This window comes from Felis catus, chromosome C1 (genome assembly GCF_018350175.1).
Source record: "Felis catus isolate Fca126 chromosome C1, F.catus_Fca126_mat1.0, whole genome shotgun sequence".
Taxonomy (NCBI): Eukaryota; Metazoa; Chordata; class Mammalia; order Carnivora; family Felidae; genus Felis; species Felis catus.
The window spans coordinates 172,604,125-172,615,864 of record NC_058375.1 but is presented as its reverse complement, the minus strand read 5'-3'; the positions used below and the strand labels follow the sequence as shown (position 1 = coordinate 172,615,864).

Genomic DNA, 11,740 nt, shown 5'->3' with positions numbered 1-11,740 from the left:
ATCTGGGCACCTTCTGCTCAATTTTACTGTGAACCTAAAACAGCTCTAATAAATAAATTCTATTAAAAAGAAAATCCATGGAAGCCTCCTACGGAGTAACCATTCTTAATCATAGACGATTGGGACACCTCACTGAGAACGTTTTCATTAGGCTAAAATATGTATGCTGAATAAAGCAGGAACACCATTCAGGAAGATGCAGCACGATCTTCAGAGAGATAGGAGCTTGTGGGAAAACCTGTTGGTAGGACTGAGCACAGTACATTTAGCAGATGGAAAGAAAACAACAACCTGGCCACAGCATGTAACACAAGAAGCACAATACAGGGAATCGAGAAGTACAAAGAAACCAGGTGTGAAGTATACTTGTAAGTAATATTTTTAGTTAGTGTATTAGCTAGTGTAGAGAAAACAGAATCAATTATATAGCTGTATTGATAGATAAATATGTAAATAAAGATTTTAAGGAATTGGTTCAACACAATTGTGGGGGCTGGCAAGTTTGAATTCTGCAGGTCAAGCTGGGAGCATGGATCCAGAAAAAAATTGATGTTTCAGCCTTGAGTCTAAAGCAATCTAGAGGCAGAATCTCTAGAGGATCTCATTCTTTTTTTTTCTAAGGCCTTCAACCAATAACCAATTGGATAAAGCTCACCCGCATATGGAGGGTAATGTCTTTTTTTTTTTTTTTTTTTTCAGTAAGCTGCATGCCCAATGTAGGGCTCGAACTCAGGACCCTGAGATCAACAGTCACATGCTCCAACAACAGAGTCAGCCAGGTGCTTCATGTAAGGTAATCTCTTTACTCGGTCGATTATTGATTTAAATATTAATCACTTCTAAAAAACACCTCCACACAGGGGCGCCTGGGTGGCTCAGTCGGTTAAGCGTCGACTTTGGCTCAGGTCATGATCTTGTAAGGTTTGTGAGTTCGAGCCCCATTTTGGGCTCTGTGCTGACAGCTCGGAGCCTGGAGCCTGCTTCAGATTCTGTGTCTTCTTCTCTCTCTGCCCCTCCCCCACTTGTGCTCTGTCTCTATCAAAAATAAATAAATGTAAAAAAAAAAATTTAATTACCATCACAACCAGTAATGGAGAGGAGGAGCTATAATGTAATAATATAGGTCTACAATCTCAAATCTGAGTCTTGGGGTCATATGTGTTTAAGAATTCACACTGAGGGGGGTCGTGATTTAGAGAGATAACAAGTTGCATATACTACGTATTTTATTTATTACATTGCAATCAGAGTCCAGGCATGGAAACTCATAAATATTCAAACTAAGTCAGAAAAATAAATAACATTGTGTCAGCTAAGATAAAGTTTCATTATTAATGGATTTTGGCAATCAACTTATAAAAAAATATTCCTGATCAAGATTATAAACAAAAATCCACATTATTAGTCCACCTTTTTTCTTTCCCTCTCTCTTTCCTTTCAAATGTGTGTTTCTTCTCTGGCCATATTATGACCATAAATATTGAATTCTACATAACCACTACTCTACTCTTTTGAACTCTTGACACAATTAACATTTGGTAACTTGGTTTCTTCAAACTACCTCCATCATATGTCTCACTTTGCTGAGTGGAGTTCTGTTTACAATTGTGCCCTCTTTCACCTTCAATACATTATGTAGTGGCACTGTTACTAAGTCAAGCAATTAATCAAAGTATTTTCCCCAAGTATTGACTTTTTTTTTCCATGTGAAATTCTGATTCAATTGGTACTTTAATTCAGTGTTCTTCTATTAAAGTGACTGGGGTACCTGGTAGTGGAGATAGAAATTAGAGGTGTATTTGTAATGTGAAACATGAAGGACCTAGGGTGTTGTAGTTAAAAGGGAAGGAAACCCTTTTCCTTTTCAAAGTATCACCGAGACCAATGTGAGAAAGTACCCCAGCCGGAAGCCCCAAAGCTCTGCTGTCCCTTTCAATACAACTTTAATAGATTCTTTCGTAATCTTAGTGAACTCACCCTGGTCTGCTGGAGCTGCTTCTATAGGCTGAATAACGGATAATGTTGCTTCAGATATAAGAAAAAATCTGCTCCAACAGTTTGACACTAACAGGGTTTCTCAATCAAGTTAGCAATAAAAGAAGATGCGCTCTTAGTATATCAGATTGGAATTCTGAATGCAATTTTCAGATGATTTATTCAGCAAATATTTTGAAATATCTATTGATATACTAGATCTATTCTAGGACACGGCATACTCCCCTGCTCATGTACCACTTACGTTGGTAGGGAGAAACAGGCAATAAATACTATACATGTTAAATGTGTAAACTGTATAGTACTTAAGGAGGTAACACATGCAAGAAAAGTTAAAAAGTAGAGCAGAACATATTACACAGGATGCCGACAGGAAAAAGAAATGATGCATTCAGAAATGTGATTAAAAAGAAATTGATAAATGGGCTATTACAAAAGAGTGGACATGGTTATGGAATCATGTTAGGGACTAGCAATACTAGAAAGGCTTTTCCACATCCAGGACTAAAGTAGCCAGGGAAGACAGCCATAAAGCAGTATGTGTTGGACGCTGTACCCACGGGAATATGGTTGACCCACAGAAACCATAGTGTTAAACTAAGAAAGCACCATTGCAAAACTAGGGTTTAGAGAGAAAGAAACCATGGGAATAAATATTCTGGCCTTTCTCTCTCTCTTTTTTTCCCTAATCTCCTGAGAGTGCCACATAGTAGCCAGCCTCAATATGGAGCTTTAAGAGAGCCTGAAATGCCAGAGCACAAGACAATCCAGATATATGGAGAATGGAAGAGGAGGGTCTCACAAGGCTGGAGTTATTGAGAGAGTTAGTCATCGTGGTATGGGTAAATTACAAGTGTAAATAAGTAAGTCCAGGGCCATCTCACTATTGAATATGTTAGTCATGTTCCAAAGCATTGTTAGCAAAACACAAATTAAGCACTATTATATATTGCATCATTTACCATAAAACTTAGTAAACATGAAAAAAATGTTTCTAGTGGATAACAACTTCTGTTTATCAACACCTGTTTTTGCATACATTTTTATGATAAGCCATTAATAGGTTGTGTATTTAGGATATTTAAGCCCTAGAAATCAAATTATAAATTCTTATTTTTGATAAGCTATCAAATAAACAGTGTGTTTTGTTTTGTTTTGTTTTGTTTTTTTAGTTCACTCATAATATAACTGCAGTTTGGTGAAAGCTTTTCTAGCTTCAAGAGTTAATATATAGAGCAGGAAATATTGACAAAAATGACCTAAATTAGATGTGACTAGTCCATCATAGACAATGTGATAAAAAAAAGATTTTTTTCTCATTTTCAGACTTTACTACCCTAACTTCAAACATTAAATTCAATATTTCAATATACTAATTTAACTATAAATTATGGCCAATTAAATGCACTATAATTTTGTGGTCCAATGAAGCTTGTCTACAAAGCTAAACTAAACTGTTGTTCATTTAGTATGTTCTACATGTATGCAGTAAATACTGGAAACATGAGACAACACATTTAATACCAAACTGTCAAGAACAGTAGATTGGGATGATATCAGTGGTGGTGATTTGAATAATTCCCTGAAACCAACTTTGAATGTCCAACTTCCTGAAATATCACAAGAAACAAATCTCTTCCTTCATTCAGGAAGTTTATTGGATATTCTGTTGTTTTCAGTTAATGACAACGCTAATGGATGCAACAAGCTTGGTCTAACAGGACAAAAGTACATAAAAACAGATAAACATAAAACACTTGCAATGATTTAACATGTAAAGGTATGGTAATATGGATTTGCTGAAGATGCTACTAAAGCTTGGTTTTGAGAAGAAGAAAATTTTGTGTTAAAGTTACCTCATAGTACAGTTAGTTGGATAAACTAGAAAACAAAATTTTGGGGAAAGGAAACCATTTGAGCAATGCCAGAAAGGTGAAAAACCCAACTCTGATAAACCCAACAATTGGGTAGGGAACCCAATAAACGTTGTAAGTGCTGGAGATGAATGTTAATAAAGAAATAAGCCTAGAATGCTAAGCAAAGGTAAAATCACAGGAGGCAGGAGCACCCGGGTTGCTCAGTTGGTTAAGCATCTGACTTTGGACTTTGGTCCAGGTCATGATCTTGAAGTTTGTGAGTTCCAGCCCCCACCCTGCGTCAGGCTCTGTGCTAACAGCTCCGAGCCTGGAGCCTGCTTCAGATTCTGTGTCTCCCTCTCTCTCTGCTTCTCCCCTGCTCTCACTTTGTTTCTCTCTCTTAAAAAAAATGAATAAACGTTAAAAAAATTAAAGATCACAAGGAGCATTTTATGTTCTGTTTAATGGAAAAATATATTTACCCTGTGGAATTTGGGAAATAATGAATATTTTTTAAATTTAAAAAAAATGTTTATTTATTTATTTTTGAGAGAGAGACAGACAGAGCATGAGCAGGGGAGGGACAGAGAGAGAGGGAGACATAGAATACAAAGCAGGCTCCAGCCTCCAAGCTGTTAGCACAGAACCCAATGCTGCGAGGCTTGAACTCACAAACCACAAGATCATGACTTGAGCCAAAGTGGGATGCTTAACCAACTGAGCCACCCAGGAGTCCCTAATGAATATATTTTTTTAATTGTCTTTGACCAATTATCCACATTTAAGAAATGGAATAAAAAGATGTCAGGAAAAAAAGACAGAACACTTAAGAGTAATATAAGAATTAAGAGAGTTTAGTTACACAGCAGCCATTTAAGCAGGGAGTTTCAATAATAATACAAATAACCGCTCTTAAATTTTTGTGTATAACTTTTTTAGTTTTATTTTTCTCATGTACTTGCATTTTCTAGTAAGCACTCTGAAATCTACACTGAATACTTTTAAAATTAGATTGCTAGGGACGCCTGGGTGGTTCAGTGGGTTAAGCATCCGACTTCAGCGTGGGCATGATCTCATGGTTTGTGAGTTTGACCCCAGCGTTGGGCTCTGTGCTGACAGCTCCGAGCCTGGCACCTGCTTCGGATTCTGTGCCTCCCTCTGTCTCTACCCGTCCCCCACTCATGCTCTGTCTCTCTCTAGCTCTCAAAAATAAATAAAAATGTTAAGAAAATAAATAAATAAAAAATAAAACTAGATTGCTATTATAAAAACTTTGTGAAAAGATCTTTGCAAATAAATATTAATTACCTAAGTGTAATGATTTATTTTTAGCCCATTTTTATATACTAGGAATTTGAAGATCACCCTAAGTGAACGACTTATCTGTATATTGATAGATGTGAGAAATGCTATCTTCTCTAAACATTACCTAAATGTATTCCAGTTAGTATGCCTTTGATCAACAATTATTTGATAGGACGGCAGTGTGTATGGAGTTTATCTGAATATATAACTTAAATCTAATCTCAATTACATAGAACAAAACTACATGGCAACATGATATTCATGGATTGTTTCCATAAGAAAAAGAAAAGGGTGATTCTACATTTAAAAAAATAAGGTCATAAAAAAAGAGAAAATATTCCATCTTGGTAAAAATATTGGTTATAGGTTTGTAAATTTTGGTTTTTAAATCTTTTATCAAATATTAGTGCAACTTTCAATCTGTCATGGATATGTATTTAAAAATTAACTTTGATCATTTTCTTTAAATTATCTTAAGGAGAAAGAAAATCTTAAAGTGTTTCGATTATTTCTGACCCCTCTGATGAAGATATCTTTAATTGTAGAAATATATTCAGGGAATTGCTTTCAATATACTTTAAGGTATTGATTGATTCAAGAGAATGTCATTGTGAGATGTATGATTACATCATGCTATTATTGACTGATGGCTTTAACTATTTGATTTACATAAATGAATTGTATTTTTTCTGATCCCATGCCAAGAAATTGTTTTGATGGTTCAAATGTAGCTTATTTAAAGTCACTAAACATATTTAAGTTTGTTAGAAATAAACCCAATTTACTGATATGGAAAACAACATATTTAAGTTTGTTAGGAATAAACTCAATTTACTGATATGGAAAACAATGTTATCTAATATGAAACCAATCCTTCTAATGCCATACAAGTATCATGTACTATTAATGATTTTTTAACTGCACACTTGCAATTTTTGAAATTTATCATGTCTCCAGGGAGATGATCTATTGGCTTCACCAGGTAAAGAACAGATAGCCATCTAAACATTGTTTGGCATTATATGTTTTTTATTAAATAAAAAATTCTGACATGTGATATACAAATTTAAGGTGTGTATTACCTTGGTATATTTCTATGTTGTAATATGAGTCCTGGTGTTTATCACATTACATAATTATGCTACAATATTATTGTCTATATTCATTATAATGTGCATTAGATCTCTATGGCTTATTTATTACTTGGTACAAGTTTCTACCTTTAAACACCATCTCTCTTATCCCCCTCATGTTATCACCTGGTTACCACCATTTTACTCTTTCCTTTAAAAAGGTTTAACTTTTTTAGACTTCACATTTAAGTGATGTCATATAGTACTTATCTTTCTCTGTCTGACTTATCTCATTTAGCACAACATACTCAAGGTTTATCCATGTTGTTGCAAACGAAAGAATATCTTTCTCATGGCTGAATAATATCCCATTGTGTATATGTATACATCTGTTTTATTTACTTATCTCTTGACTGGCATTTGGGTTGTTTCCAATCTTGGCTACTGTGAATAATGCTGCAATAAACATGGGAGTACATATATTTCATCCAAAGCTTGTTTTCATTTCCTTTGATTATATAATCAGAAGTGATGTTGTTAGATTGTATGGTAGATCTATTTTGAATTTTCAGAGTAGTTGGGCCGATTTACATTCACACTAATAGTGTATAAGGTTTCCCTTTTACCATGTTCTTGCTAGCAACTCTTGTCCCTTGTCTTCTTGATAATAGCCATTCTAACAGGTATGAGGTGATATCTCATTGTGGTTTTGATTTTCATTTCCCTGATCATTAGTGATGTTGAGCATATTTTCATTCAGTTTTTCTGCTATTTTTTAAATCAAACTGATTTTTTATTACTGAGTTAACTGAGTTATTTATGTATTTTAGATATTAACTCCTTATCTGATATGTGGTTTGTAATTTTTTCCCATTCTGTAGGTTGTTTTTTCATTTTGTTAATTATTTATTTTACTGTGCAGAAACTTTTGAGTTTGATGTAGTCCCATTTTTTTAGTTTGTTTGTTTGTTTTTGATGTTTGTGCTTTTGGCAACATACCCCCAAAATTATTATCAAGACCAATACCAAGGAACATCTTCCATATATTTTCTTCTAGGAATTTTATGGGGTCAGGTCTTATTTTTAAGTCTTTAATTCATTTTGAGTTGATTTTTATGAATGGCATGAGATAGGAGTCCAATTTCATTGTTGGTTTTTTCTTAAGTTTATTTATTTTGAGAGAGAGAACAAGTGTGAGTGGGGGACGGGCAGAGAGAGAGGGTGAGATAGAGAAGCTCAAGCAGTCTCTGTGCTGTTAGCATGGAGCCTGAAGTAGGGCTCGATCTGACAACCCATGAGATCATGAACTAAGCCAAAATCGAGAATCAGAGGCTAAGCCAACGGAGCCACCTAGGTGTTCCAATTTCATTTCTTCTGCATGTTTCTTCAGTTTTCTCAGTACCATTCATTGAAGAAACTATCATTTCCCAACTGAGTATTCTTGGCTCCCTTGCCAAATATTATTTGACCAGGTATGCTTGGATTTAATTCTAGACTCTCTATTCTGTTCCACTGACCAATGTGTCTATTTTTTTGTGTTGGGATCATACTATTTTTACTACCATGGCTTTATAATATAGCTTGAAGTCCGGAAGTGGACATGTCCAGAATGTGGTGTTATAATACAAGTTTTTGGTTTCTCTCAACATAGCAGACCCACTAAGGTTGGCATTAAAAAAATAAATAAATAAAAAGGAAAGATTGGCAGCTGAGTAGGAGGAGGTGTACACATAGCACTTAGAGATTTGAGTGTGTCCACATCCAGGTAGGGGGGTCCTCAAGTGGAAAGATCCCAGAGGTCTTTAGGCAGTCCTCTCATCTCCTGAGGTAGACAGCAGGAGACGCCATCCTTCCGTTCTCTTTGTCTGCCTACTTCCCTTTCCTTTCCCTCCCTCTAGTCTCTGCAGCCTATTTTCAGAAAAAGCAACTGGTCCCTCCACCTGTGGCACATGTGACTTGGCAGACCCTCATTGCTTTTACCCTCCACCTTCTTTACCAGAAAAGTCATTCTGACTCACTGCCTGGCTGGCCACTGCCTTCTCTGCTCTCACCACCTCTGCACTGAGCCTACTGCCACCTCCCTCACTCTGCCTCCTCCATTAGCAGGAGGTGCACAGATGGATAGATCTGTCAGGTGTCTCAGTATGCTGTACAGAAACACTTTTGTTTCTTTTATCTATGGATGCGTGATTAATTATAAATCAAAGGGGAGAAAAAATAGGCACAAGTCACACTGTCATAGTGCTGACCTATATATATATATATTTAAAAGTTGAGGTTTAAAATCCAATAAACAATTAGATTGACTTCCTATTAAATATGTCAAATTAAATATATGTATTCGCCCATGTTTCCCCCTAAAATTTTACTAAATTGAGAGTAAATGTTCACCTAAATAAATAATACATGCTTCAGGAAAAAGTAATAAAAGAGGGATCTTTAGGAGCACAATTTTGGATGTTGAGAAATGCATGGATTAGTGAAAACTGATTTAGCAAATTTGAGAAAGAGTACTTGAGTCATAGCATAAGAAACCCAAAAGTAACTTATTTTCACTGCGGAAGCCATAAAAACCTCAGAAATGGGTAACTCTAAACATGGGGGCAGAGTTAGCTTGTCCACCAAAAGGATTTGTTGACTTGTTGGGTTTTTTTCAAAAAATGAATAGATCTTCAGAGTCTTCCTTTACAATAGCAGAAAGCTGAAAATTTGGTCTTTGAAGAGGGTGTTCCAGAGTATCTGTATGGAACACTCCAGAACATCTAACTTCAGGAATGCAGTAGTGAGAACAATAAGATATGTTGAAAACCCAATATTTAGGTTTTTTAGAGGCTGCACATTCTGATTTAGTAATAACAGATATAGAACAATCATATACTATGGGACAGGATTCATTTCTAAAGGAAAAAAGAGTTGGATTCATCACCACTGAAAGAAACAGAGAGATTTATTATTTGGGGAGGTAACTTGGCTTTTAGAAGGAAGAAATCCATTTCACCCTCACAGTGGAGCTTGGTGGAATGATAATGGAAACTCTATGTTACAGTAGAGGGACAGTCAGCACTATGTCACATGGATAGCACCCCGGTGAATCATCTTTGGACCTCCCTTATTGGCAGCCAGGCTTGTATCCTTTTCACAGGGAATGGGAAGATTTTTATCTGAGTATTATAACCAGCCTGAATTATATCTCTGAAGATGCTTTTAGATTATTGATTTGAAGGCTTTACTTGATAGGCCTTGCCTAAATACACCAAGCTTCTGCTCAATTTAGTGCCTCCCTCTTAAACATGAATGTATAGCCACGACTCCCCAAATATTTGAGGAAAATTCATAAAAATCAGATTCTGAGACAAATCTTCAGGAAAAATAAGCTTGGATGACCAAAGACAATTTCCTCAGAAAGATGAAAAAGATATATTCTGTGAATAAAAGTACTCAGAGAATAAAACAGAAGTTGTTTGAATTAAATATATACAACAGAAAAATGCTTTAAAGTAATAAGATTTTTGGAAGATAAAATTGAAAACATTCCATTAAAAAGGAGAAAACTATGTGAGAAGTAATGGAGATAGGATAATGAAATTTGAGAAACACTTCAGGTGTCCAAAACCAAGTATTTGAAATTCCAGAAATAAAGACAAAATTTATGTCATGGTGCATGCCTTCTTAAGCTGGAGAATAATGAATATTTGCAGGGTTGCATGTGCTCTACTATTACCTGGTTGTAAATTTTCCTCAATAGTTTCTATTTTAAACCTGCATTTCTTGGTGCTATGATGGTGATCTCTATGCATGGTATCACTTTTTTTTTTTAATTTTTTTTTTCAACGTTTTTTATTTATTTTGGGGACAGAGAGAGACAGAGCATGAACGGGGGAGGGGCAGAGAGAGAGGGAGACACAGAATCGGAAACAGGCTCCAGGCTCCGAGCCATCAGCCCAGAGCCTGACACGGGGCTCGAACTCATGGACCGCGAGATCGTGACCTGGCTGAAGTCGGACGCTTAACCGACTGCGCCACCCAGGCGCCCCTGCATGGTATCACTTTAATGGTTAGGACTTAGAAACCTCACCATCGTCATTTATTCGTCCCCTTTTTTATGCATAATATTATTCATCCAAACTTACCAAGTCCTTCTGTTTTGGCTGTCTGTTAAATATTGCTCAACTCTACCTTCTTTCCCATCACTCCGATGTTTGATTAAGATTTATTTATTTCTTGCCTTATTGTAGGAGACTGCAGAAATATATAATCTAATTTGAAATCTTTAAAATAAAAATCCTAAACATTTAACTGTTTGAATTCTTTGATTTGACTGACTTTAGTACTGAGAACTAACTGTTTGCTTTCTGCCTCCTTCTTCAAGAAATGCTGGGTGTGAGAGGGTCTCCTCTTAATAAAAGCCAATAGAAAAATTCACATTGAGATTAATATTTTAAAAATTAACCTTCACAGGAATATATTGCTCATTTTATCACAGAAAATTTTTCTACTTAGAATTGACGTTGGACTTTATAAATGTGTAGTAGGGGCAACACAAATCTACATTTGGAAACTAGAGAAAAGGACTTTTCAAAAGCACATGTTGTATGCTATTGTTCTGCAATGAAGTGTCAGCAAAAATGCGGGATAAATCTTATTCAAGACATAGCAAGTAAAGGTTTCTTGTTGACTCCTCCCTAGACAAAGATTTGTCTGACTTCAAGAGAGGAGCAACAGCTCTGGGCTTTTGAAATCAAGTGGAGAGGGCATGTAGACATGCCCTTCAAAGGATCAATACCCCAACTGGTAATGAGAAGTAGAGGTGTATTTCAGGAAGTCCAATACCAAAAATCATGGATTAGGAGTTCTATTATACTTAAACTTTCAAACCCAAACAGAAGGGCTAAAGAATTCATAAGAGAACAAGAGAGACTCGATGGTCTTTAATAAATCACCCTGTGACTTTCTCCACCACCAATAAAGTTCCTATTACAAAGACTAAATTAAGATCTAGGTCTCACAGCTTATTTTGAAGGTGTTTCCAGGGGAAGAGGCTGAGACAGTCAATTTTCCTTTTAAAGGAATTATACTAGCAAATACTCATATGCCAAAAAGCTTGAATATCTTCCTGGATAAAACAGTCCTCGAGGCAAGAAAAATCAAACAAAAATCTGTCTTGAGCTTTGACGAGACTTGATCTTTTAAAGTTTTATGTTTTAAGCTTGAGCAAGGTTTTCTGAAGTATGTGCCATATTTAGGGTTATTTTATCTAAAAGCAATGTATCATGTGCCTGTAATGGGCACCTTATATTTATATTAATTTTAATTGTTTAATTTTGATGTTAATCTAGTAGGAGATTAGGTTTTGTCATTTTTCTGAGTCTGGAATTCCTTTTTAAATCATGGACTGTTTCCCTTGTTCAGTTCCAATTACATTTCTCCCCTAAATTCTTCCATTAGTTTCTAAATATGATAAATCATTCCAGTCAGCTAGGGATTAATCATAGGATTACGGAGGAAGGACAT

The 11,740-nt window shown here is 35.6% G+C and overlaps 1 long non-coding RNA gene across 1 annotated transcript in view; it reads left to right on the top strand.

Annotated features, from left to right (window-relative positions):
- The first annotated feature begins 694 nt into the window (after positions 1 to 694).
- Positions 695 to 11,740, top strand: part of LOC123379202 — a 126,096-nt gene continuing 115,050 nt past the window's right edge. The window contains exon 1 of the long non-coding RNA XR_006583406.1: positions 695 to 793. This is a non-coding gene — a long non-coding RNA (uncharacterized LOC123379202). The remainder of the gene's footprint in view (positions 794 to 11,740) is intronic.